The sequence below is a fragment of the Ranitomeya imitator genome, chromosome 1 (genome assembly GCF_032444005.1).
Source record: "Ranitomeya imitator isolate aRanImi1 chromosome 1, aRanImi1.pri, whole genome shotgun sequence".
Taxonomy (NCBI): Eukaryota; Metazoa; Chordata; class Amphibia; order Anura; family Dendrobatidae; genus Ranitomeya; species Ranitomeya imitator.
The window spans coordinates 985,163,594-985,189,784 of NC_091282.1; the positions used below are offsets into that span (position 1 = coordinate 985,163,594).

The 26,191-nt window shown below is 45.3% G+C and overlaps 1 protein-coding gene and 1 long non-coding RNA gene across 2 annotated transcripts in view; one reads left to right on the forward strand and one right to left on the reverse strand.

The window, feature by feature from the left end:
- The window catches only part of AFG2A (AFG2 AAA ATPase homolog A), a 725,380-nt gene that overhangs the window by 156,622 nt on the left and 542,567 nt on the right, over positions 1-26,191 (forward strand). The window lies entirely within an intron of this gene.
- Positions 10,072-26,191, reverse strand: part of LOC138656724 (uncharacterized) — a 52,728-nt gene continuing 36,608 nt past the window's right edge. Inside the window, exons 2-3 of the long non-coding RNA XR_011316961.1 lie at positions 11,918-12,073; positions 10,072-11,826 (exon numbers count right to left, since the gene is read on the reverse strand). This is a non-coding gene — a long non-coding RNA (uncharacterized lncRNA). The remainder of the gene's footprint in view (positions 11,827-11,917; positions 12,074-26,191) is intronic.

The following is a 26,191-nucleotide window of genomic DNA, read 5'->3' on the forward strand; positions in this document are numbered from 1 at the left end:
TCGCGGGCCAGCCGCGACCAATCAGCGATCCGGGATTTCCATTATGGAAGTTACAGACTAACAGAAGGAAGTACCCCTTAGACAATTATATATATATATATAGTCATACCATAGCAAAACATTAACCCCTTTCCGACCTGTGACGCCACATAGGCATCATGAAAGTCGGTGCCAATCCGACCTGTGATGCTTATGTGGCGTCATGGCAGGATCGCGTTCCTGCAGATCGGGTGAAAGGGTTAACTGAAATTTCACCCGACATGCAGGGACGGGGGAGAGGTACTTGAGCCCCCCCCCCCCACCCCCCCGTGGCTACGATCACTCTGATTGGCTGTTGAAAGTGAAAAAACGGTGTGGAGAAATCCGCACACAAATCCGCAATGTGGGCACATAGCCTTAGGGTTGGAATTAGAGTTAGGGTTGGAATTAGGGTTAGGGTTAGAATTGGGGTTAGGGTTGTGTTGGGGTTAGGGTTAGGCTTGTGGTTAGGGTTATGGTTGGGATTAGGGTTAGGGGTGTGTTGGGGTTAGGTTGTGGTTAGGGTTGGGATTAGGGTTAGGGGTGTGTTGGGGTTAGTGTTGGAGTTAGAATTGAGGGGTTTCCACTGTTTAGGCACATCAGGGGTCTCCAAACGCGACATGGCGCCACTATTGATATCTGCCAATCTTGCATTCAAAAAGTCAACTGGTGCTCCCTCCCTTCCGAACCCCGACGTGTGCCCAAACAGTGGTTTACTCCCACATGGGGTACCAGCATACTCAGGACAAACTGGACAACAACTTTTGGGGTCCAATTTCTCCTGTCACACTTGTGAAAATAAAAAATTGCGGGCTAAAAATAATTTTTGAGGAAAGAAAAAAGATTTTTTATTTTCACGGCTCTGCGTTCTAAACTTCTGTGAAGCACTTGGGGGTTCAAAGTGCTCACTATGCATCTAGATAAGTTCCTTGGGGGTCTAGTTTCCAAAATGGGGTCACTTGTGGGGGAGCTCCAATGTTTAGGCACACAAATGCGATTGGTCATCTCTAATTGTAGGTCCATTAATGTTAGGGTTGGTTCTAATAGCTTCTGCCAGGGGCTCCATGGCTAAGGCAAATAGGGCTGGGGATAGCGGGCATCCCTGCCTAGTACCACGTTGTATGTTAATAGGGGTAGGCTGGTTTGAGGGTAGTTTCAGATATGCCTGGGGGTGATCATATAGAAGTTTGAGACAGGAGGTGATACCACTCGGGAAACCAAACTTAGCGAGGACTTCGAACAGGTATGACCATGATACCGAGTCAAAGGCTTTCTCTATGTCGAGTGCTAGTAGGAGTAAGGACTGCTTGGAGTGATTTGCCGAGTGTATTAGATTAAGGTTTCTCCTGATATTGTCGGGGCCCTGTCTCTTGGGGATGAACCCTACCTGGTCCCGGTGGATTAGAGTGGGCAATATTTTATTTAGTCTGGATGTGAAAATTTTTAAATCCATGTTTAGCAATGAGATAGGTCTATAATTTTTAATTTTCATGCCCCTGTTTTGAGGAAGCCACAAGGCGAAACGGCGCTGTCGGGGTCACTGGTGGGCACGCAGGACTAAGTATATCAGTATGTAAGTTACCATCCTTTTCCATTGAATCGTTATTTGTGGTCTGGTCTGCAATGAATATTGTATTGCAGACCGGGCACTGGTGTACTACCTTTTTTGTTAGGCGTATTTTTCTCAGCCATCTTACTATTGGTGGGAATATTGTTTTTGAGGGTTGATAGCCTTTTGCTTTAGGCTTTGAATTTATATATGCTCTTGGGAGCGGTGTGTATTGTTTGATCCATCCCCTCTATATGTAATAGCCACTACTGTATGATTAGATATATGGTGCTTCTATAGACTGTTTGGTCATTATGCACCTTTTTTCATACAATGGTAGTATACAGTGTTCATTATACAGTCTTACTTGAATATATATTTATTTATTAGTTCTGCTGGCCATCAGTTTGTTTCTTTCATTGATTGTCCTTGTCTTGATTTTATACGTATGTTTCAATAAAATACATTTGTTTTATATATATGCCTATGCCTCATTTTCACCTGCATATTGGTATGGTGTTTGTTGTACAATAGTGTTTTTGGAGGTGGCTAGTCCACTGGTGGATTTTTGGTTATCTATAATTTTTAGGGTAGAGATGATCCTCCTTCGGTTTTGGTATTACAGTTACGTGAGCGGTGTAAAATTCAGGAGGCATTTGAGCTCCGTTTAGTAGAGCATTACAAAAGCTCTGTATGTGAGGTATAAGTAGGATGTCGAATTTTTTATAGTACAGTGCCGTGAGCCCATCAGGCCCGGGTGCCTTGTTTTTTTTTAAATTTTTAATCGTTGTTTTTATTTCATCAGAGTTAATTGGAGCTTGGAGATGTGCTATATCTGAATCCGGGACTTTAGGTAGTGTCAGATCTTTGAGGAAGCTTTGGATGTGGGTCTGGGAAGGGGGCTGCGGGAGGGAATATAGGTTTTGATAGTATTGTTGGAACGTTTTATATATTACATCTGGGTGGGCGGTAACATGACCTGTAGGATCTTTAATGGCTGGGATATTATTCAGAAGCTCTCTACTCCTAAGTTTACGGGCCAACATGCTGCTTGGTTTGTTAGCATATTTGTGGAAAGTTGATTTAGTCCATGTCAGGGCCCTTTCTGATCTATTTGTTAAAATGGTATTGAGTTGTAATTTAGTTTCACTAATTTTCTTGATTAGATAAAGAGAACGGAGGTCTTGATTTGCCTGTTCTAATTTTGAGAGTTTTTTTCTAATTGCAATTGTAGTTCTGACCTTTGTTTTTTCTTGAACAAGATACACGGCACTCTATAGATTTGTGAGTAGAGGTGCTCAAGTAGGGTTTCCAGCCCCTTAAATCAACTGTATCAAAAAACTTGGCACTCAATAATGCTTGTAGAAAATAAAGTCATTTATTTTGCATCAGTACAAACAGATCAGCTGTAGCTCGTATCTTGCTAAACGTTTTCGGTCCTTTGTGGACCTTCCTCAGAGCAAGTTTATCTGGAGCGTAGGATCTGGACATATACCCAGATGCATGAGTATGCTGACACTATATGTAGAGGCAAATTTCAGAGGCACTAATGGAGACCGTAACTGAGCAGATAAAGCTGCTTGGGCATACGATGTGCCCACACTGTGCACGTTCTATTGCCTGGAGCGCTCCAGGCAATAGAACGTGCACAGTGTGGGCACATCGTATGCCCAAGCAGCTTTATCTGCTCAGTTACGGTCTCCATTAGTGCCTCTGAAATTTGCCTCTACATATAGTGTCAGCATACTCATGCATCTGGGTATATGTCCAGATCCTACGCTCCAGATAAACTTGCTCTGAGGAAGGTCCACAAAGGACCGAAAACGTTTAGCAAGATACGAGCTACAGCTGATCTGTTTGTCCTGATGCAAAATAAATGACTTTATTTTCTACAAGCATTATTGAGTGCCAAGTTTTTTGATACACTTTGTTTTTTCTTGTTAGAGGCAATTTTGATCAAGGACCCTGTTATAAATTTTTTGTGAGCCATCCATATAGTTCCCGGGGATACGTCTGGGGTATTGTTAGTTTGGAAATATAGGTTTAGCTCCTCCTTTATAGTAGAAAGGACCGTTGGGTCTGTTAATAGGGACTCGTTCAGTCTCCACCTGAACAGCCTAGAAGTGGTAATGTTAAAGTTAAAAACGGAGAGGACGGCATCATGGTCTGACCAAGATGATACTATATGTCGGGAATATAAGACCGAGGGGAGTGTTTTGGAAGAGGTGAGATGCAAGTCAATTGTGGAATAGGACTTTTGTGCGGGGGAGAAATATGTATATCCCCTCTGAGGGCCATTTAGCTCTCGCCAGATATCTACCAAACAATTTACTTTCAGCATTTGTAGGATTTTTTTCCTGTCTGTTTTTGATATGTCTGCTCGATTCAGTGAGCTGCTGTCAAGTGACGGGCTTAAAGTGAGATTGAAGTCGCCACACCATATAAGGTGGTGGTATGAGAGTGAAGCTAATTTAGATAGAATTAAACGTATGACCCGGGTCTGAGTGGCCGTTGGCAGGTAACTGTTAACAATGCATATATTTAGACCCTGCAAGGTCCCCATCAAGATAATGAATCTGCCCTCAGGATCTGAGCATGTGTTGGTGGGTTGGAATGGAAGACTGTTTTTAATTAGTATAGCCACGCCCCTCGTTTTGCGGTCCCAAGTTGAAAGGAAGAATTTCGAATAGTGTGTATCTAGGAATTTGGTGTGGGAGGAATTGGAGAAATGGGTCTCCTGAAGGCAGATTACGTCTGGGTTGTGTTTGCTATAATCGAGGAAGGCCTTTTTGCGTTTTAAAGGCGAGTTGAAGCCCCGCACATTATGGGAAAGCACTCTACACATATTTAATTAAGTGGACACTGCTAATAAAAGGCACATCATCTCCCTCCACCCGACCTCGACCCACTAATTCACCATCACAGCAATAGTCTCTACGTGGAACGGAAGGGAAGGTACAGACAGGGGGAAGACGTTGACACAAGACATAACATAAATTTTCCAAAGGGCATTGAGCCTACAAGATGTGGCGATCTGGGGTCCCATATTAAGAAGGACACCAAGATTCACCAAGTTTGGGCAGTATGTTGCGTCCCCGAGGACCCCAACCCTTAAATCCTGTAGGGTTGACTATATAGTAGAGGGGTGAGAAGGAGGGGAGAGGAAAAGAGGGGGGGGATAGGCGGGAAGGGATAGGGATTAGGATACTTGAAAATGTAATAGTAAACAGTACAACTGTAAATAGACCGAGCGTTAACTGCTAGGTAGGTGACCCAGCTTCAGAGCTGGTCAGAACCAGCAACTAGACCCACAACTGAGCCCAGGGACACAGAAAATAATTTGTGGATGCCAAGTCCTGGGTTATGCGAGTCAAGTGACCTGATTGTTTTGACTTCTTGTTTTAGGGATATTCCTCCATTCCCTAACAGGCCTGGGCTTTCTCTGTGGGAGTGAGGAAGTCTCAGAGGATAGTGTGATACCAGCCTTGATTAGGGCCTGAGTTCCCTCTTCTAGTGACCGACAGGTATAGAGCTGGGATTTGAATGTGAAAATAAGGGCAAATGGGAAGCCCCACCTGTATTTAACCTGGGCTTCTTGTAGAAAGGCCGTAATTGACCTGAGGGCCCTTCTCCTGGCCAGTGTGGAGGGTACAATGTCTGCATAAATGTGCACTGAGTCTGGTAGGCCGGGTAAGATAGGATGGTTTCTGGCTGCCAATAAGATCTGATCACGTGTCTCCTCGTAATGCATTTTTAGTATTACATCTCTTGGCATATCATTAGACCGTGGCCTGCCCAGTGCCCTGTGTATTCTTGTAATATGAAGAAGGGTCGGGTCTAGGTCTGGTACAAGGGCTGTGAAGAGGGCTGTTGCTGTGTCTTTAAGGGCAACAACATGTTCAGGAAGATCTCTAATCCGTATGTTGCTCCTTCTAGATCTATTCTCATAGTCCTCACATCTTAATTCCAGCTCAGTAATGCGATCAGTATGTAGCTTGAGAGTCTCCTGATCTTCCTCTAGCGCATCTGAGACAGCCTCCATTTTTTCCTCCAGGTTGTTTGTACGCTGTGCTAAATCTTGTAACTGGGATGAGATACCCTGCATAGCGGTTTTGAGTTCCTCTCTAAAGGTTTCCTGAAGGGACCTCGTGAGGGCAGCTGTTGAGATCATCGCTTCTGATTGTGGGGTAATATCATCCTGCTCTGCGCTCCCGTCGCCATGGGTTGCAGAGGTTGGTGGAGGATTAGCTGCTGCAGCCATTTTGGAAGGGGTGCCGCTCATAAGAAGATCTGAAATGGTGCAGCCTGCTGGCTGTGTCGTTCTTCCCTTTTTTGGCATTGCAGATTGTCCTACTCTCAGAGACGTGCTGTCCCCGGGGAGGGTGAATTTATAGTGTGCTCCGGTCGCTGGAAAGGGTTAAATGGGGTCCGACGGGTAGCAGAGCTCAGCACATCATATCTGTCATTGCTGGACCCCGCGCATGCGCCCCGTCAATACAGTCTTATGTCCTGATTCACCTCACTTGGTTGCGGGATAAGTGAGGGGTGGTGGTGCAGTCTGAAAACTAATGTTGCAGAGCTTAGTGCTAACAGTCCCGGTTATAACGTTGCAGCCTGCTGCTTTCTGCAGCTAATTGGAACCGCGTTTTAGGGGTGTCAGCAGAGCTCTGCAGGCCCCAGGTCTTGTGTGGCTTGTGACCCGACTGCTGGTGTCTCCGGGAAGGGGGGGGGGGGAGAGTTATCACCTCCACTGCCTATGGCCTATGGAACCCTCCCTCCTAAACCCGCTCACCCCCGCAGAATAGGGTGCCTGGTTATCCCCTGCAGAGAAGCGGGGAACGGAGCGTGGGAGTGCCGGGGTTAATGGACACCGGCGTATCAGACCCGTAGCTGCTGGGCAATTTCTGAGTGCTGGGCCCGGGAACCCTTACCTCCAGCGTCCTCAGGCTGATTTATGGGGCTGAAGCGACGCCCTGGCAGACCTGTGTGCCTTCTGGGACCTTTGCCTCTCACCACAGGTGTCCCCTCTGATCCGCCGCTCTGCCGTGCCTGGTCCCAGTGCAGGCAGGGAGGCTCTTTGTTCTCGCGCCGGGACGCTGTGGAGGAGGGGGAGGGGACGCTTACTGCTGCGTCTGTCCTCTCTGTATCCCGGCAGCTCTGGCGAGATGAAGGTCCGGCGGGGCTTCCTGCTCTGAACGAGGCTCTCTCCGTTGCTCCGATGCGGGTCTCTCTTGGCGGGTCCTCTGGCTTGGTTCCGGCGCAGGGAGAGTTGGCTGCGCAGGCGAGGAATGTCCAGGGGGCTGCTCAGCAAGATGGCGCCGACCAGGTAATGGCACGAAAACCTCCCGGGCACTCTCTGCTCACCACCGGCCGTCTGATACTTCTCTTTGCCTTTCGGCTGTCTCGGTGCGACCCTAACAGTGCAGGGGCTCCGAAAAATTATTTTATCCCGTCTATGGGGGCAGAGAATGAGGTCTTTTGCGGGCTTTTTGTGGGAGCTACATTAAGCTGCGTACTCTCCGCTCGAGATCCAGGCCACGCCCCCTCTCGTTTGACTTTTTAATCTCAAAATTGGCTGGAATTGAGCGCGGATGTCATGTCGGGTTTGGACATGTGCCCTTTTCAACGCAGAATTGGCTGGAATTGAGATTGGACGCCGGCCCTGATGTGCCTAAACAGTGGAACCCCCCCACAACTGACCCCATTTTGGAAACTACACCCCTGAAAGATTTTATCCAGGGGTATATTGAGCAATTTGAACCCATAAGCATGACACAGAATTTGATAACATTAGGTCGTCATATTGAAAAAGTTGATTTTTTTTCACAAAAATCTTGATTTAGACCTGAAGTTCTCACTTTTGTCAGAGATTACACCAAAAAGTGTAACCCACAATTTGTTACCCACTTTCTTATGAGTGCGGCGATATCCCATATGTAGTCAAAAAGTTCTGTTTGGACAGACTTCAGGGTTTGGACAGGAAGGGACACATTGTGAGAAATTTGGCTTTATTTGAAATAGATTGTCATATTTGCAGAGCCTGTGTGGTTCAAGAGCAAAAGAAATCCCCCATGAAGGTCTTTTTTGTAAATTGTACCCTCTAATCTATTTATCTAGGGAGGTAGTGAGTAGTTTGATACCATCATTTTTTATGAACTCTATGCAACAAAGTTTGGAAATTTACAATTTGCATTTTTTTCACTGTCTCTTTTATGATTCTTTTTTGTACGTTCTGAGGAACAAACTTCACATTTTATTGCACTAGTTTTTATGTGTTCAGAAATATATCCAATAAGGCACCAATGTGAGTACTGGACACACGGCTTTGCCTATAATAATAGATGGCACACCATTTGGTCTTTAGGGTAAAATTGAAGTTCCAGGACCCATTCAAAGCTTCTTGAGACATTGAGTAAACAAGAACATCCTTCCAGGAATTATTACTCAAGGTACCTTTACACATAACGATATTGTTAACGATATTGTTGCTTTTTGTGACGTAGCAACGATATCGTTAAGGAAATCGTTATGTGTGACAGCGACCAACGATCAGGCCCCTGCTGGGAGATCGTTGGTCGCTGAGGAAAGTCCAGAACTTTATTTCGTCGCTGGACTCCCTGCAGACATCGCTGAATCGGCGTGTGTGACACCGATCCAGCGATGTCTTCACTGGTAACCAGGGTAAACATCGGGGTACTAAGTGCAGGGCCGCGCTTAGTAACCCGATGTTTACCCTGGTTACCAGCGTAAAAGTAAAAAAAACAAACACTACATACTTACCTACCGCTGTCTGTCCCCGGCGCTCTGCTTCTCTGCACTCCTCCTGCACTGGCTGTGAGCGTCGGTCAGCCGGAAAGCATAGCGGTGACGTCACCGCTCTGCTTTCCGGCCGCTGTGCTCACAGTCAGTGCAGGAGGAGTGCAGAGAAGCAGAGCGCCGGGGACAGACAGCGGTAGGTAAGTATGTAGTGTTTGTTTTTTTTACTTTTACGCTGGTAACCAGGGTAAACATCGGGTTACTAAGTGCGGCCCTGCGCTTAGTAACCCGATGTTTACCCTGGTTACCCGGGGACATCGACATCGTTGGTCGCTGGAGAGCTGTCTGTGTGACAGCTCTCCAGCGACCAAACAGCGACGCTGCAGCGATCGACATCGTTGTCGGTATCGCTGCAGCGTCGCTGAGTGTGAAGGTACCTTCACAGTGGTAGATATGCTCCTAAAAACACATTGGATGGTTATAAAACTTGGTCTTGCTAACAAAACAGTTGCCCCACATTTGCGTATATTATAGCAAAATAAACTGTACCGGAATGAAGGGGAAAATGTGGAGGAAAATACAGCCAACTACTTGGCAAAGCTGAATTTGTTCCAGAGAGGAACACCAGCAGGGCTAGAATAACACACTATAAGAAACTGGTCGCAAAACGTCCGTTTAGCTCCATCAATCCCAATATGAGAGACAAATGTGCCAATAGACATCTGGTACGTTATAGCAAACTCCTGCCCGCCAAGGTAGGAACCGCTATATGCATAAAACAAACAATTCTCTACAGAATCCGTAAAGTATTGTCTGGTACCAGAGGTTCGGCAAGAACCATACAGTAAAGCCGATAGTGTATAAGTACGGAACTTCCTCATTATTAGAGGTCCTCCAATATAATAATCATGCCATATCGCCAACATAAATATGAGTAATATAAATGGAAACAAAAGTTTTGTGTAGCAAGACATAGTCGTAAAAAGAGTCAAAGTTAGATAACTGGTCAAAAATATTTGTGAGTAATCAAGTCCTAGAATTAATTTTCAGTTGACTTGACTTTTTAAGAACATTTTTGGGGTTCAAACTCTTGAGTGTACAGACGTGGGTACGTGGATGAGAATTTTGGGGAATAGCAGTTTGGTATGTGATTGATCAAGTCCTGGAATTAATTGTGAAATGGGGTAAAATGGGATTTACTGATGAAAATATTCTCTTCACTACTTGATACATAAAAATGACTCTACTGGGGCCCACTATGCAGAAAATATTGAAATGTAAAAAAAAAACTAATTTTAAGATGTGTTGTAGGTCTCAAAACATGGGGAGATCAAAGGCCTAGTTGGAATAGGCCATTAGGACGGGGAATCACTTCGTCTACCATGCTTCCTGCAAACCCAGCATTTTTTGGGGGGATACTTTTGGGTGGGAATGACAGGGACAGGGCAAGGAAAATGGCGCTTTGCAAATCTCTTGACATCCTCTTTCCCCTTTGTCATTGACTCAAATATGAGATCCTTAATTTTTTCCTGGAACTGGAGGAATGAGAGCAGTCCTTGGAATTTTTTGTACAGTACGAAACTTATAGGTGGCAGTCTGGATGAGGCAGGGTTCACATTGCGTTTTGTAGAATCCGTTTAACGGATCCGTTAAAGGGATGTGTTAAAAGCAGCCAAATTTTGTCTAAATTGGCCCTCGCGTTAATGCTTGTGTTAACGCATGTGACTGCGTTTGTCATTTTGATGTCCATTCCTGAAGCCTCCGTTTGTCTGCCTTCAGCCACTGTCAATAAAGTTGTTCTGTTATTTTTTTCTTTTTTTTGGCCATTTGTCTGCATCGTTTGGGAGTGGACACACATTCTCCATTTTGGAAGCATTGAGTGAACTTCTGCTGCAAGCAAGGTTTTTGTGTCTCAGCTTGTTAGATTTCGCTTGATACAGTTGCGACGTCGTCTGAGAAGGCGTATTTCCCAAAGGAGATATTGGATTCATTAAGTGAATTTTCTCCGGAATACATATGGTGCCTTTCACACCTTGTATGTTCAGCTTCGGGATCATCCCTTTAAATGTCAGCGTTATCTTCGGATGTCCATAGAAACTTTTGATATTCTGCTCTTGCATGTGAAGTATGAGATAGATCATCAATGCTGCACTTTCTGGGACAGTATTTCTGCGGAAGAACGTTTAGTGTTGACCCTGAGGTAATTTTCCCTTTATTGATATTGTGCCAGAGTCAAAGACAGGATGTAATTTATCGTTGTGCATGTCTTGTGATGTAATACATGTAGCCAACTGTCCTAGTCCATTTTCAGTTGCCTTTCTGTCTGTTGTCCGACAAAATCTGTACCAATATGTTCATAGTCATATTTTTTTTTTCCGATAGATACCTGGCTATGGGAGAAACTTTAGCGTCACTGCACTTTCAATTTCGGATAGGGAAATCGACCATTTGCCAACTAGTTGGGGAAACCTGTAATTGCATTTGGAATAACATACAACCATTTGTACTACCGATCCCGACAACAGAAATGTGGCTATCGATTTCCCCAAATTTTGAGGTTGTGGCTAATTTTCCCAATTGCATTGTTGCCGTGGACGGGAAGCACATTTTGGATTCAGAAGCCTGTGCATAGTGGATCCCTATACTATAACTTTAAAAAATACTTTTCAATTTTATTATTGGCTATTGCGGATGCTAGATACCGGTTTATTGCAGTGAATATCGGTGCCTATGGACAGACGAATGATTCTAGAGTCTTCAAAGAGTCTAACATGGGGAAATGTTTGTACAGCAACTGCTTCAACAAAAATATTCAAATTTAAATTCTTTAAATGTAAACAAAAATTGTCAAGGTTATATTGCCGAACTATGTAACTTTTTTTTAAAAATTTTTATAAATTGTTTTGCCAGGGCGTATTGTCGGGCCAACTGTATGCTGGAATGCGACATTGCCTGTGCATTTCCATACCCGTTTTACCCTGGCCTCTGAATTGTGTTGTTGCTTGGTATGATGGCATGTCCATAGTACAATGGCCTGCACTTGTTTTTGTTCTAGAGGAAGTGGGTTCCTGAGGGGCCAAAAATTCATCGAAAAGATCATGAAATCTTTGCCTTAACAGTGATTTTCTGTGTGGCGGTATCTTTTGGGCTACAGGGACATACGATGAAACAGGAGCTTTCACTCATTGGCTGCATACACTGATTCTCGTGATTGCAAGTCCTTAATTTCCCGCATTATATCTCTGTGCTGTGCTCGCTGCGACACAGCTCCTCTAACCGTTGGAGTCCATTGACAATTATGGCATCAACTTCATCTTTGGCAGATGATCGCTTGCGTCCGTGCTTTCAAACGGGCACTGACAACAGGAGCAACAGTACTACTGTCCATTGATCGTGGCTCCCTTAGGACAGACACATCTTCAGCGCCCGTCTGTTGGCTTGTTTCCTGTCGAGATGGCTCCGGTTCCTCTGCCTCTCGAGGCGCAGGTGTACTGCAGATCATTCTACCAAAATAAAAAAATGTGTAGATTTTCAGAAAAACTTGTTGCTCTCACACATTTTACCCACACAAACAAGAACATTATGTTTACTTACGATCGCTGGGTCAACGTTTTCTGTAGCAATATTAATTGATTGTAATGAACATACGGGGTGACTTGCCTGAAGATCCACTGGGGGTGTTTTGGCTGTTCCGGTAGTCCCGGAAAAATCTATCTCTAATGGATCTCCACAGAGTATGGACTGTATCGGCTACAATAAAAAAATACAAACCCACAAAAAATGTATTTCTCTTTATCATTCTTTTTAATGAACATTTTAACAATTTAAGTTGACCGTTAATTACCAATTTATTTTTTTTTGAGAGGAGGCGGACTTCACCAGATACCGAGGGTCCAACTCGCAAAGTATCTTCTCCCACAACCTCCGGTTTTTACTAAGATCATTTTTCGAACTGTCACTTTAATCCCATATTATTATTATTATTATTTATTTACAGTATATAGCACCATTAATTCCATGGTGCTGTACATGAGAAAAGGGGTTACGTACAGGGTTATAGATAACATTTCCAGTAAACAAATTTACAATGACAGTCTGGTGCAGAGGGGAGAGGACCCTGTCCTTGCCGACTTATATTCTACGGATTTGCTTCCACCAATGTTATCAGTGTCTCATTTTCGATGTTCAAGGGCTCTTCATCAACCTCAATGTGCCTTTTTTTTGGATGGCTTCTTTGACTATGAAAATACAAAGTTTTTTTTATAATATTGTTTATTCGTTTATAGTAATATGTTTAGGGGGTGTCCATGTACTGTTTGTTTTGGCTAATGTTATGAAATGAATGTAGTTTGTTTAAAAAAAAAAAGGGTTTTATACGTTGTTATATTGTGGCGTTTCATGTGTTTTGTGTCTATAAAGATTTGATGAAACAAAAAAAATATACATTTTGGTTGGTTAAAAATGTATACTTTGTGTGATAATTACCACTTCAAGGTGAGGTGATGAAACACGGGGAGGCATTTTTTTTTCTTTGGGAATCGCCTACAATTTAGAAAAAAAAGTAGTTTTAAGATTCATGTTTGATTTTATGTTAAACAAAGAACATATTTTCTGGCATGTACCTTTTTGGCCACTTTAGACCGTTTTTTTTTATTTGGGGGGGGGGGGGGGGTGGCCTGGTCGATGACGGATCTGAAGATTCCTATTATTTGCAAGAAAACATGAATACACATGATACCCCTAAATACATTAGAGTGTAACAACATTTTTTAGGGCTTTTTATAAATGGCAAGACTTTACCAATTCCGATGAGAAGACGCTGCTGCGGCTTGATCCCTCACTATCTGACATTTGTGTACATATAAAACCATACATTTAGTACACATACATCAGACGGCCACTACACACTAACCGGATGTATATATATATCTACAGTTGTGGCCAAAAGTATCGACACCCCTGCAATTCTGTCAGATAATACTCCGTTTCTTCCTGAAAATGATTGCAATCACAAATTCTTTGGTATTGTCTTCATTTAATTTGTCTTAAATGAAAAAAACACAAAAGAGAATGGAGCAAAAAGCAAAACATTGATCATTTCACACAAAACTCCAAAAATGGGCCAGACAAAAGTATTGGCACCCTCAGTCTAATACTTGGTTGTACAACCTTTAGCAAAAATAACTGCGACCAACTGCTTCCGGTAACCATCAATGAGTTTCTCACTATGCTCTGCTGGAATTTTAGAACATTCTTCTTTGGCAAACTGCTCCAGGTCCCTGATATTTAAAGGGTGCCTTCTCCAAACTGCCATTTTTAGATCTCTCCACAGGTGTTCTATGGGATTCAGGTCTGGACTCATTGTTGGCCACCTTAGAAGCCTCCAGTGCTTTCTCTCAAACCATTTTCTAGTGCTTTTTGAAGTGTGTTTTGGGTCATTGTCCTGCTGGAAGACCCATGACCTCTGAGGGAGACCCAGCTTTCTCACACTGGGCCCTATATTATGCTGCAAAATTTGTTAGTAGTCTTCAGACTTCATAATGCCATGCAGACGGTCAAGCAGTCCAGTGCCAGAGGCAGCAAAACAACCCCAGAACATCAGGGAACCTCTGCCATGTTTGACTGTAGGGACTGTGTTCTTTTCTTTGAATGCCTCTTTTTTTCTCCTGTAAACTCTGTTGTTGATGACTTTGTCCAAAAAGCTCTAATTTTGTCTCATCTGACCAGAGAACATTCTTCCAAAACGTTTTAGGCTTTTTCAGGTAAGTTTTGGCAAACTCCAGCCTGGCTTTTTTGTGTCTCGGGGTAAGAAGTGGGGTCTTCCTGGGTCTCCTACCATACAGTCCCTTTTCATTCAGACGCCGACATATAGTATGTGTTGACACTGTTGTACCCTCGGACTGCAGGGCAGCTTGAACTTGTTTGGATGTTAGTCGAGGTTCTTTATCCAACATCCGCACAATCTTGCGTTGAAATCTCATGTCAATTTTTCTTTTCTGTCCACATCTAGGGAGGTTAGCCACTGTGCCATGGGCTTTAACCCCTTTCTGACCTCGGACGGGATAGTACGTCCGAGGTCAGATCCCCTGCTTTGGTGCAGGGCTCTGCGGTGAGCCCGCATCAAAGCCAGGACATGTCAGCTGTTTTGAACAGCTGACATGTGCCCGTAATAGGCGCGGGCAGAATCGCGATCTGCCCGCACCTATTAACTAGTTAAATGCCGCTGTCAAACGCAGACAGCGGCATTTAACTACCGCTTCCGGCCGGGCGGCTGGAAATGACGTCATCGCCGACCCGCGTCACATGATCGGGGGTCGGCAATGCGTCAGGATGGTAACCATAGAGGTCCTAGAGACCTCTATGGTTACTGATCACCGGTGGCTGTGAGCGCCACCCTGTGGTCGGCGCTCACAGCACACCTCCATTTCTGCTACATAGCAGCGATCAGCAGATCGCTGCCATGTAGCAGAGGCGATCGAGTTGTGCCTGCTTCTAGCCTCCCATGGAGGCTATTGAAGCATGGCAAAAGTAAAAAAAAAAAAAGTAAAAAAAAATGTGAAAAAAATAAAAAAAAATAAAAGTTTAAATCACCCCCATTCGCCCCAATCAAAATAAATCAATAAAAAAAAATCAAATCTACACATATTTGGTATCGCCGCGCTCAGAATCGCCCGATCTATCAATTAAAAAAAAGCATTAACCTGATCGCTAAACGGCGTAGCGAGAAAAAAAATCGAAACGCCAGAATTACGTTTTTTAGGTCGCCGCGACATTGCATTAAAATGCAATAACGGGCGATCAAAAGAACGTACCTGCACCAAAATGCTATCATTAAAAACGTCATCTCGGCATGCAAAAAATAAGCCCTCAACCGACCCCAGATCACGAAAAATGGAGACGCTACAAGTATCGGAATATGGCGCAATTTTTTTTTTTGCAAAGTTCGGAATTTTTTTTCACCACTTAGATAAAAAATAACCTAGTCATGTTAGGTGTCTATGAACTCGTACCGACCTGGAGAATCATAATGGCAGGTCAGTTTTAGCATTTAGTGAACCTAGCAAAAAAGCCAAACAAAAAACAAGCGTGGGATTGCACTTTTTTCGCAATTTCACCGCACTTGGAATTTTTTCCCCGTTTTCTAGTACACGACATGCTAAAACCAATGATGTCGTTCAAAAGTACAACTCGTCCCGCAAAAAATAAGCCCTCACATGGCCAAATTGACGGAAAAATAAAAAAGTTATGACTCTGGGAAGGAGGGGAGTGAAAAACGAACACGGAAAAACGAAAAATCCCATGGTCATGAAGGGGTTAAACTTCTTGATGACACTGCGCACGGTAGACATAGGAACATTCAGGTCTTTGGAGATGGACTTGTAGCCTTGAGATTGCTCATGCTTCCTCACAATTTGGTTTCTCAAGTCCTCAGACAGTTCTTTGGTCTTCTTTCTTTTCTCCATGCTCAATGTGGTACACACAAGGACACAGGACAGAGGTTGAGTCAACTTTAATCCATGTCAACTTGCGGCAAGTGTGATTTAGGTTCACACTTGCGTTGTGCAGTCCGTTCAACAAATCCATTAAACGGACTGCACTAACGCAAGTACCGATTTTGGCACTGCGCTAGCGCAGATGGAGCATCTGCTAGCTCCATCTGCGCTAACAGTGCACTAGCAGTGACGTACCCAGAAATGCTGCAGCCCGCATCTCGGGTCCGTCACTCAATGACGGCACATTGCTAGCGCATGCCCATTGTGGGCGTGCGCTAGCGATGCGTTAGCAATTGCAAAGTAATGGCGGCGTTATTGGACTATGTCACACCTCGTTATACCGCGGTGTAACGTAGTCTGTTAAACGGGTTCACACAACGCAGTGTGAACCTAGCCTTAGGTGCCACAGGTAAGTTACAGGTGCTGTTAATTACACAAATTAGAGAAGCATCACATGATTTTTTGAACAGTGTCAATACTTTTGTCCACCCACTTTTTTATGTTTGGTGTGGGATAATATCCAATTTGGCTTTAGGACAATTCTTTTTGTGTTTTTTCATTTAAGACAAATTAAATGAAGATAATAATAACAAAGAATTTGCATTTGCAATCATTTTCAGGAAGAAACTGAGTATTATCTGACAGAATTGCAGGGGTGTCAATACTTTTGGCCACAACTGTATAGTTGTACTTGCATTGCCTCAGGTCGCTAATACACTAGACACCCTGTGCAGCTGGCGTTCTGAACTGTCTGTAGGGAAAAAGAACCGTAAGCACTACCCTGTGAAGGTGCCCGGGTAGGATCCCACACCATATATCAATATAAAATAAACCCGGCACTCAACTTATGGTGAATCTCTTGGGATTTATTAACAAGAGAGAAGATAAATGTTTCAGCCAATATTGGCCTTCCTCAGTAACGTACTGCCAATAGGAGCGGTGAAAGGTGAGGCAGTGAAATTCTGCCAGTGCTGTGAGTTCAGGAAGTAGATAGAAGCAGGCTCACAGGGTCCGACCAAAACAGGGTCTGGAATAGCGTGGGTGGCCTGAGAGGAGCTGTGGAACAGATTAGTCCATGCGACGCGGTGTCCACCGCTTGTCTCTGAGAGCCTGCTTCTATCTACTTCTTGAACTCACAGCACTGGCAGAATTTCACTGCCTCACCTTTCACCGCTCCTATTTGCAGTACGTTACTGAGGAAGGCCAATATTGGCACAGGGTCCGACCAAAACAGGGTCTGAAATAGCGTGGGTGGCCTGAGAGGAGCTGTGGAACAGATTAGTCCATGCGACGCTTGTCTCTGAGACAAGCGGTGGACACCGCGTCGCATGGACTAATCTGTTCCACAGCTCCTCTCAGGCCACCCACGCTATTCCAGACCCTGTTTTGGTCGGACCCTGTGAGCCTGCTTCTATCTACTTCCTGAACTCACAGCACTGGCAGAATTTCACTGCCTCACCTTTCACCGCTCCTATTTGCAGTACGTTACTGAGGAAGGCCAATATTGGCCGAAACGTTTATCTTCTCTCTTGTTAATAAATCCCAAGAGATTCACCATAAGTTGAGTGCCGGGTTTATTTTATATTTTCCTATCGCCACGACAGCACCCCTACGAGAGGGGGATCCGCCCACCTTCCGGACAGGAACCTACAGGATTTAAAGGGGCGGTACCCCTCATCACTCCAGTTTGGGTTCCTGTCCGGACGGCGGGAGCCTGCAGCAGCAGTCTTACCCGCGCCTCCATGCCTCCGCGCGGTATCTTCTAGGAACGGCGGAATCGGGGGCTCGGAAGCAGCGTTGGGGGTGTCCTGCGTGCAGACCCCCCCTCGTCTGGCCATGAGGAGCGCGTCCCAGGAGTCGGGCAGTGCCGTCCTGGTCCGCGGTTGAGCGCGGTGTGCAGCGTCCACACCGGCGCTGGTGAACCCGGAAGTAGTTGGTACGCTTCCGGGGTAAGCCGGGGGAGGAGCGCTGCAGCGCTGTAAAAGAGCGGCGCTTATGGTAGCAGGCGCGCAGCCATGTCCTCAGTAGGGTACGCCGAGCACCCTCATGGAGAGGGAACGGAACAGCGCAGTAAGAGCGGTAGCAGCCGCTCAAGGAGAAGCAGCAGCAGCGTGGTACGGGGGCAGCAGCGTGCGAGCGCCCCAGCATCACATTTGGATCCTACTCCTCCAGAACCGGTATTCACAGAATCAGCCTTATGGTGAGTGTTAAATCAGACACCTGGTGCTGATATGGTCTGTTATTTGTGCTTTGTTTTAGGGAAAAAAGACCACTAAATCTAAGCACAAGCAATGTGCTCTATGCATGACTCCAATGCCTGACAGTTATACCAAAAGGCTGTGTCAGGGTTGCATATCACAGACCTTAGAAGAGGAAGCTCCCCTTCGGTCATCAGACCTTAGAGCGGTCATCAGGGAGGAAATTAGCTATTCCCTTAGAGGCAGCCGCCAGGAAAGGTCGGGCAGGGACATATCGCCAGGATCTAGTCTGTCCCTGCAAGAAGGGGAATTGTTGTGATAGGCAATTCAGTATCACAATGGACATAGCGGTCAGAGCACATACAGTGATCTGACAATAACCCAAAATAATAGAACGAGCTCTGAGACGTGGGAACTCTGCAGACCGCAATCCCTAATCCTCTCCAAACAACACTAGAGGCAGCCGTGGATTGCGCCTAACTCTGCCTATGCAACTCGGCACAGCCTGAGAAACTAACTAGCCTGAAGATAGAAAATAAGCCTACCTTGCCTCAGAGAAATACCCCAAAGGAAAAGGCAGCCCCCCACATATAATGACTGTGAGTTAAGATGAAAAGACAAACGTAGGGATGAAATAGATTCAGCAAAGTGAGGCCCGACTTTCTTAACAGAGCGAGGATAGGAAAGATAACTTTGCGGTCTACACAAAACCCTAAAGAAAACCACACAAAGGGGGCAAAAAGACCCTCCGTACCGAACTAACGGCACGGAGGTACACCCTTTGCGTCCCAGAGCTTCCAGCAAAACAATTAGACAAGCTGGACAGAAAAAATAGCAAACAAATAGCAAAGAAGAACTTAGCTATGCAGAGCAGCAGTCCACAGGAATGATCCAGGGAAAAACAAGTCCAACACCGGAACATTGACAGGAAGCATGGATCAAAGCATTAGGTGGAGTTAAGTAGAGAAGCACCTTAGGCTACGTTCACATTGGCGTTCCGCCAATGTGCGTCGCTGTTGCGCTGGCGACGCAGCGGCGACGCAGCAGCGACGCGCCCCTATGTTTAACATAGGGGACGCGTGCGTCGTTTTGGTGGCGTTTTTCGCCACGTGCGTCGTTTCCGACGCTAGCGTCGGACGCAAGGAAACGCTACATGTAGCATTTTCTGTGCGTCCGATTTTCGTCGGAAAACGACGCACGCGTCGCAAAACGCGCGCGTTTTTGCGCGCATTTGCGTGCGTTTTAGCGTGCGTCGCGCGTTGCGTCACCGACGCACGGCGGCGCAACGCTAATGTGAACGTAGCCTAACGACCTCACCAGATCACCTGAGGGAGGAAACTCAGAAGCCGCAGTACCACTTTCCTCCACAAACGGAAGCTCCCAGAGAGAATCAGCCGAAGTACCACTTGTGACCACAGGAGGGAGCTCTGCCACAGAATTCACAACAGGGAATGTTCCCGATCTTCATCTCCATCCTCCTCAGATGAAGAGGGAAGGCCTTGTTTCTCGGTGGACAACATGGACTTGTTAGTTAAAGGAGTCCGAGCTACCATGGGTGTTGCAGAGAGCAAGGAACCAAGGTCCGCACAGGACATAATGTTTGCGGGCTTGTGCCAGAGGAGTCGTAAGGCGTTCCCGGTGGTGGATACGGTTAAGACTCTTATAAAGAGAGAATGGGATAAACAGGATAAAGGTTTCCTTCCGTCATCAGCTAAAAGAAGGTATCCCTTTGAAGATAATGAGCTGGCAGAGTGGATGAAAGTCCCGAAAGTGGATGCAGCGGTGGCTTCTACGTCTAAAGCCGGTACTTTGCCGCTGGAGGACGTGGGCCTTCTGAAAGATCCATCAGATAGGAAGGCGGACATGTTTTTGAGAAAAGTATGGGAATCAACTGCGGGGGCGTTCAAACCTGCTATCTCTAGCACGTGTACGGCTAGATCCGTCATGGTGTGGATATCCCAACTGGAAGAACAGCTAATGTCCAAGGTGCCCAGAGACAAAATGTTGAACTCACTTTCGCAAATACGTGAAGGGGTGGCATATTTAGCGGACGCGTCAGTGGATTCTTTAAAATTGGCGGCAAGATCAGCAGGTCTCTCAAACGCTGCTCGCCGAGCCCTATGGCTTAAGACCTGGAAAGGGGATGCCCAGGCGAAAGCTAAACTTTGTACAATACCGTGTAGGGGTGAGTACCTGTTTGGCCCGGTATTGGATTATATCCTAGCTAAGGCTGAGGATAGTTACATAGTTATTAAGGTTGAAGGAAGACTATATGTCCATCTAGTTCAACCCATAGCCTAACCTAACATGCCCTAACATGTTGATCCAGAGGAAGGCAAAAAAAACCCATGTGGCAAAGAGTAAGCTCCACATTGGGGAAAAAAATTCCTTCCCGACTCCACATACGGCAATCAGACTAGTTCCCTGGATCAACGCCCTATCAAGGAATCTAGTGTATATACCCTGTAACATTATACTTTTCCAGAAAGGTATCCAGTCCCCTCTTAAATTTAAGTAATGAATCACTCATTACAACATCATGCGGCAGAGAGTTCCATAGTCTCACTGCTCTTACAGTAAAGAATCTGCGTCTGTTATTATGCTTAAACCTTTTTTCCTCCAACCGCAGAGGATGCCCCCTTGTCCCTGTTTCAGGTCTATGATTAAAAAGATCATCAGAAAGGTCTTTGTACTGTCCCCTCATATATTTATACATTAAAATAAGATCACCCCTTAGTCTTCGTTTTTCCAAACTAAATAGCCCCAAGTGTAATAACCTATCTTGGTATTGCAGACCCCCCAGTCCTCTAATAACCTTGGTCGCTCTTCTCTGCACCCGCTCCAGTTCAGCTATGTCTTTCTTAAACACCGGAGACCAGAACTGTGCACAGTATTCTAAGTGTGGTCGAACTAGTGACTTGTATAGAGGTAAAATTATATTCTCCTCATGAGCATCTATGCCTCTTTTAATGCATCCCATTATTTTATTTGCCTTTGTAGCCGCTGCCTGACACTGGCCCCTGAATATGAGTTTGTCATCCACCCAGGTCTTTTTCATTGACGGTTTTGCCCAGAGTTTTAGAATTAAGCACATAATTATACATCTTATTACTTCTACCCAAGTGCATGACCTTACATTTATCCCCATTAAAGCTCATTTGCCATTTATCAGCCCAAGCTTCTAGTTTACATAAATCATCCTGTAATATAAAATTGTCCTCCTCTGTATTGATTACCCTGCAGAGTTTAGTGTCATCTGCAAATATTGAAATTCTACTCTGAATGCCCCCTACAAGGTCATTAATAAATATGTTAAAAAGTACAGGGCCCAATACTGACCCCTGTGGTACCCCACTGCTAACCGCTACCCAGTCCGAGTGTGCTCCATTAATAACCACCCTTTGTTTCCTATCCCTGAGCCAGCTCTCAACCCACTTGCACATATTTTCCCCTATCCCCATTATTCTCATTTTATGTATCAACCTTTTGTGTGGCACCGTATCAAAAGCTTTTGAAAAGTCCATATACACTACATCCACTGGGTTCCCTTGGTCCAATCCGGAACTTACCTCTTCATAGAAACTGATCAAATTAGTCTGACATGAACGGTCCCTAGTAAACCCGTGCTGATACTGGGTCATGAGGTTATTCCTCTTCAGATACTCCAGTATGGCGTCCCTTAGAATGCCCTCCAGGATTTTACCCACAGTAGAGGTTAAGCTTACTGGCCTATAATTTCCGAGTTCAGTTTTTGTTCCCTTTTTGAATATTGGCACCACATTTGCTATACGCCAGTCCTGCGGCACTGTTGTGAATTCTGTGGCTGAGTTCACTTCTGTGGTCACAAGTGGTATTGCAGTCTCTGGGCTTCCTCCCTCAGGTGTTTTGGTGAGCTCGTTGGCTGCCTTGCTATTTAGCTCCACCTGAGTCTGTCTTCCTTGCTCCTTGTCAATGTTCCAGTGTTTGATCTGAGCTACTGCATCTTTCCTTGGGCCTGCTGCTCTGCTAGATAAGTGCTTCTAGTTTGTTTTCTGTTTTTTCTGTCCAGCTTGCTATTGTCTTTTGCTGGAAGCTCTGAGAAGCAGAGGGGTGCACCGCCGTGCTGTTAGTTCGGCACGGTGGGTCTTTTTGTCCCTTTGCGTGGTTTTCGTTTTAGGGTTTTTTGTAGACTGCATAGTTCTCTTTGCTATCCTCGCTCTGTCTAGAATATCGGGCCTCACTTTGCTGAATCTATTTCATTCCTACGTTTGTCTTTTCATCTTGCTAACAGTCATTATATGTGGGGGGCTGCCTATTCCTTTGGGGTATTTCTCTGAGGTAAGTCAGGCTTGTATTTCTATCTTCAGGCTAGTCAGCTCCTCAGGCAGTGCCGAGTTGCATAGGTAGTTGTTAGGCGCAATCCACTGCTGCTTATAGTTGTGTGAGGATAGATTAGGTACTGCAGTCTACAGAGATTCCACGTCTCAGAGCTCGTCTTATTGTTTTTGGTTATTGCCAGATCTCTGTATGTGCGCTGATTACTGCACGCTGTGTTGCCTGATTGCCAGCCATAACAGTACAAGGAGCCAACCAATGATTCCCAATAGAGGGAAAAAAGAAATCCTGACATCATTTTTTTTTCTTAGCTCTGTCTTCAGTCTTTTTTTTCCCCTAGACATTAGAGTGCTTCAGGACACAGCTGTGGACATGGATATTCAGGCTCTGTGCTCCTCAATGGATAATCTCGTTGTAAATGTACAAAAGATTCAAGATACTATTGATCAGAAATCGATGCTAGAACCAAGAATTCCGATTCCTGATTTGTTTTTTGGTGACAGAACTAAGTTCCTGAGCTTCAGAAATAATTGTAAGCTATTTTTGGCCTTGAAACCTCATTCTTCTGGTAATCCTATTCAACAGGTTTTGATTATTATTTCTTTTTTGCGCGGCGACCCACAGGACTGGGCGTTTTCTCTTGCACCAGGAGATTCTGCATTGAGTAATGTTGATGCATTTTTCCTGGCGCTCGGATTGCTTTACGATGAGCCTAATTCAGTGGATCAGGCTGAGAAAAATCTGCTGGCTTTATGCCAGGGTCAGGATGATGTAGAAGTATATTGTCAGAAATTTAGGAAATGGTCAGTACTCACTCTGTGGAATGAATCTGCACTAGCGGCTTTGTTCAGAAAGGGTCTCTCTGAAGCTCTTAAGGATGTAATGGTGGGATTTCCTATGCCTGCTGGTTTGAATGAGTCTATGTCCTTGGCCATTCAGATCGGTCGTCGCTTGCGCGAGCGTAAATCTGTGCACCATCTGGCGGTACTGCCTGAGAGTAAACCTGAGCCTATGCAGTGCGACAGGACTATGACTAAAGTAGAACGGCAAGAACACAGACGTCTGAACAGACTGTGTTTCTATTGTGGTGATTCTACTCATGCTATTTCTAATTGTCCTAAACGCACTAGGCGGTTCGATAGCTCTGCCGTTATTGGTACTGTACAGTCCAAATTCCTTTTGTCCATTACCTTAATGTGCTCTTTGTCATCGTATTCTGTCATGGCGTTTGTGGATTCAGGCGCTGCCCTGAATCTGATGGATTTGGATTATGCTAAACGTTGTGGATTTTTCTTGGAGCCTTTGCGGTGTCCTATTCCGTTGAGAGGAATTGATGCTACACCTTTGGCCAAGAATAAGCCTCAGTACTGGGCCCAGCTGACCATGTGCATGGCTCCTGCACATCAGGAAGTTATTCGCTTTCTGGTACTGCATAATTTGCATGATGTGGTCGTGTTGGGGTTGCCATGGCTACAAACCCATAATCCAGTATTGGATTGGAACTCTATGTCGGTAACCAGCTGGGGTTGTCAGGGAGTACATGGTGATGTTCCATTTTTGTCTATTTCGTCATCCATTCCTTCTGACATCCCAGAGTTCTTGTCGGACTTTCAGGATGTATTTGAAGAGTCCAAGTCTGATGCCCTACCTCCGCATAGGAATTGTGATTGTGCTATCGATTTGATTCCTGGTAGTAAGTTCCCTAAGGGTCGTTTATTTAATTTGTCCGTACCTGAGCACACCGCTATGCGCAGTTATGTGAAGGAGTCCCTGGAGAAGGGACATATTCGCCCATCGTCGTCACCATTGGGAGCAGGGTTCTTTTTTGTAGCCAAGAAGGATGGTTCGCTAAGACCGTGTATTGATTACCGCCTTCTTAATAAGATCACTGTTAAGTTTCAGTATCCCTTGCCATTGATTTCTGACTTGTTTGCTCGGATTAAGGGGGCTAGTTGGTTTACTAAGATTGATCTTCGTGGTGCGTATAATCTGGTGAGAATCAGGCAGGGAGATGAATGGAAAACGGCATTTAATACGCCCGAGGGTCATTTTGAGTATCTGGTGATGCCGTTCGGACTTGCCAATGCTCCATCTGTTTTTCAGTCTTTTATGCATGACATTTTCCGTGAGTATCTGGATAAATTCTTGATTGTTTACTTGGATGACATTTTGATCTTCTCAGATGATTGGGAGTCTCATGTGAAGCAAGTCAGAATGGTTTTCCAGGTACTGCGTGCTAATTCCTTGTTCGTGAAGGGATCAAAGTGTCTCTTCGGTGTGCAGAAAGTTTCATTTTTGGGGTTCATCTTTTCCCCTTCTACTATCGAGATGGATCCGGTTAAGGTTCAGGCCATCCAGGATTGGACTCAGCCGACATCTCTAAAAAGTCTGCAGAAATTCCTGGGCTTTGCTAATTTTTATCGTCGCTTCATCTGTAATTTTTCTAGCATTGCCAGACCATTGACCGATTTGACCAAGAAGGGTGCTGATTTGGTTAATTGGTCTTCTGCTGCCGTGGAAGCTTTTCAGGAGTTGAAGCGTCGTTTTTGCTGTGCCCCTGTGTTGTGTCAACCTGATGTTTCTCTTCCGTTCCAGGTCGAGGTTGATGCTTCTGAGATTGGTGCAGGGGCGGTTTTGTCACAGAGAGGTTCTGGTTGCTCAGTGTTCAAACCATGTGCTTTCTTTTCCAGGAAATTTTCTGCTGCTGAGCGTAATTATGATGTGGGCAACCGAGAGTTGCTGGCCATGAAGTGGGCATTCGAGGAGTGGCGTCATTGGCTTGAGGGTGCTAAGCATCGCGTGGTGGTATTGACTGATCATAAGAACTTGACTTATCTCGAGTCTGCCAAGCGCTTGAATCCTAGACAGGCCCGTTGGTCGTTATTTTTTGCTCGTTTTGATTTTGTGATTTCATACCTTCCGGGCTCTAAAAATGTGAAGGCGGATGCTCTGTCTAGGAGTTTTGTGCCCGACTCTCCGGGGTTATCTGAGCCGGCGAGTATCCTCAAGGAAGGAGTCATTGTGTCTGCCATCTCCCCTGATTTGCGGAGAGTGTTGCAGAAATTTCAGGCTAATAAACCTGATCGTTGTCCGGCCGAGAAACTGTTCGTCCCTGATAGGTGGACTAGTAAAGTTATCTCTGAACTTCATTGTTCGGTGCTGGCCGGTCATCCAGGAATCTTTGGTACCAGGGAGTTGGTTGCTAGATCCTTCTGGTGGCCATCTCTGTCACGGGATGTGCGTGCTTTTGTGCAGTCCTGTGGAATTTGTGCTAGGGCTAAGCCCTGCTGTTCACGTGCCAGTGGGTTGCTTTTGCCCTTGCCGGTCCCGAAGAGGCCTTGGACACATATTTCGATGGATTTCATTTCTGACCTTCCCGTTTCTCAAAAAATGTCGGTCATTTGGGTGGTCTGTGATCGCTTTTCTAAAATGGTCCATCTGGTGCCCTTGGTTAAATTGCCTTCCTCCTCTGATTTGGTGCCTTTGTTCTTCCAGCATGTGGTTCGTTTACATGGCATTCCTGAGAATATTGTTTCTGACAGAGGTTCCCAGTTTGTCTCGAGGTTCTGGCGAGCCTTTTGTGGTAGGATGGGCATTGACCTATCTTTCTCCTCGGCCTTCCATCCTCAGACTAATGGCCAGACCGAACGAACCAATCAGACCTTGGAAACATATCTGAGATGTTTTGTTTCCGCTGACCAGGATGATTGGGTGTCCTTTTTGCCGTTGGCTGAGTTCGCCCTTAATAATCGGGCCAGCTCGGCTACCTTGGTCTCTCCATTTTTCTGCAATTCTGGGTTCCATCCTCGTTTCTCTTCAGGACAGGTTGAGTCTTCGGACTGTCCTGGTGTGGATTCTGTGGT